We start from the raw sequence: 2,776 nt of genomic DNA on the forward strand, positions 1-2,776 counted from the left end.
GTTCTCTAAGTTCTACAAGAGAAGGCAGTCCCCAGTTGGAGCCATTGTTGTAGCATTTTTTGGTTTTGATAAGTTAGAATAAATTAGTCCAAAAAATGAAAATATTTGTCAAAAAATGTTAAGCTAGGATATGGACAAAAAGAATACTGAATAAAAATGTTAGGAAATATTTTCATAAATATGTCCATATCAAAGAAAATGTTAGAATAGATGCTCTAAAAAATGAAGGCAAAAATAAAATGTTAGGTTAGAGAGAAAAGCAAAAGACAGATCATGAAAGTGTGCAAGTCCAAGTGCCACTACTTTTTAATTTATTATGCAAAATAATGGTTGTGTGCAGCTTGTCATAAATGCCACAACCCATGATAGTCAAAACAATTTAATATTGCCTATTCCATGCTTTAAATTTCATGTTTATAGTTAGAGAATAAAGATCTAGCCAAACTGTTTAATCTTGGCAGATCAGTAGTTAGGTAGAGAATAATAAGGAGCTCATCAGTTTAATCTGAGCCCTTGGATGTTATAAGGTTAGAATTAGATAGTTTGCTTTTAAAAACAAAAATGAAAGAAAAGGGTCTGCTAGCCTAAATGTTCCCAATTAAGTGAAGAAAAAATGTTAGAGTAAGAAAAGGGTGGGTAGAAGAAAGGTTGCAGAAGTACAAAGTTGATTGAAGCATAAGCACATTTATCATGCTTAATCCAATGTTTCAGTGTGTAGGAGCAATCATGAAAGTGAAAGCATGTTCAGAAGTTAATTTGGTTAACATACCATCATTTCATTTCACCCCCCACTACATACTTACTAATTTCCTCATCATCCCATCATTTTCTAAGAAAATACCCATTGCCTTCATTTTCACCCTTTCCCTTGGTTTCACTCATTTTTCCTAGCAAATTACCCTCCAAAACAAATTCTTATACCAAAACCCCCTTTTCCCTAGTGTGAAACCCATTTCCCTTTGAAAAAATCAATTTCCCCTTATTAATACCCTAAATACCCATAAAAAACCCATAAAAACCCCTTATCCTAACTTTTATTCCCCCCTCCACTTTATTTAACTTTAACTCTACACTTCATGTTTTTCTGACAAAACACCCTTTTAACCCATAAAACCCTTTATCCTAAAAGTATTATTAAACCCCGAATTACTTAACAAAACTTCGCAAATTCACTTTTTCCCGACTAAACCCATTTAGCCCACCACCCTTGGTAGGGTTAAACAAACCCCGCTGCGTTTTAACACAAGTTCCACTTTATTAAATCTGCATATGTTTAATTGCTTCTTTATTATTAAACAATTACAAATCCTTTGTAATTATCCCCCGGGCCCTGCTAATCTTTGCACCTGTGCCCTCCGCACAACTCCACTACGTGATAGTCGTTAGATCTTTCACCCCCAAATCTAACGGTGGGCATCCATATCATGCGCTCTCAATCTTTGACCTTTACCTGCCTAAGAGCACGAAAGATTCGTGGTTTTGCTCGGGCCCCTTATGGTTACATGGCAGCTAAACATTAACTCACGTGCTCTAAGAGAAAAACCACCCCACGGCCAAAAGTGGTGCGGTGAGAAATGAAACCACCCCCCCACATAGGCTGAAACCACTCACTATTCACAATGATGAATTTCTGCGTGAAAGTTAACCGTTAACTGTTTAAACGCGAAAACCCTCTTTTTCACTCTTTTCGCTCATTTTTTAGTGAAACCTGTTTAACCTTGCCTACGCCACAATGAGCCTCTGCAACCCATTTTAACCTCTGATTACCGTCCAAACACTACCAGGACTCCATTCACAGACTTTCCTATTCCTTGAAGCCATTTATAACCTCCCTATCAGCTTGTGTTTTTCTTAATAAATTGTTGTATTTTGCAAGTGATTAGCAGAAGGCCACAAGTTCGGATAAACAATTTTATACTAATCATAAAATTTGTTTGTTCCAGATTCACAAGGAAATCCATTCAAAAGCATTTATTCAGAAGAAAAACACAATTATCACATAGCAGAAGAAATCATTTACACAGTAAATGTTGAAACAAACAATTTACACAGTAAATGTTAAAACAGAGGAGGATTAGATAAAAGTGTATCAGATGAAAAGTTCATAAGTGAATATGACATCCAGTGTGAATACCAAATAGCCAAGCAACTTAAAGGGCAAAATATCAAAGTCTAAAGGACATCATAACCTAAATATCAACACAACATCAGAATAGTGCTAGATCAACTAGCAAACTTTATTTTGATTTTATAATAATTAATTTTTGTAAAATAAGTTTAGGATATTTTCTATTGTTGTATAAATAACTCTCTTTACGAGTTATTATGGTTTGAACATTAAAAGAATGCTTGCACTCTTGAATAAAGTTTGCACCTTGATGAAGCATTTGTAAACATTTGATGTACTTAGCTTTTGTGGACTCTTAATACAAAGCAAAGGATTCTGAATTCTGTTTTACACAGTTTGTGTTGCCTGTAAGTTTTTCCAGTCTTACACATTATGTTTTTCTTCATATTATTATGTCTTACAGAGATACCTAGGTAGGAATAATTGTGTTTCAATCTATTCCTATAATCTTTCGAAGTGATAATCTATAAAGAGAATGGATTAATGGACTGTCTGTTTAATTAACTCCCTCTGAATCAATAAATCATCAACATCTTGTTGTAAGCATAAGCGTATTCTCTTGAACCTTATGAATGTTGCTCAGAGGTTTTCATACTTATGATTGTTTAATTTTCTATTTGAAAGTTGTGATAATCATATTATTTTTTG

The sequence above is a fragment of the Pinus tabuliformis genome, chromosome 3_1 (genome assembly GCF_031772625.1).
Source record: "Pinus tabuliformis cultivar Carrire ecotype Pingquan chromosome 3_1, CPIR1, whole genome shotgun sequence".
Lineage (NCBI taxonomy): Eukaryota > Viridiplantae > Streptophyta > Pinopsida > Pinales > Pinaceae > Pinus > Pinus tabuliformis.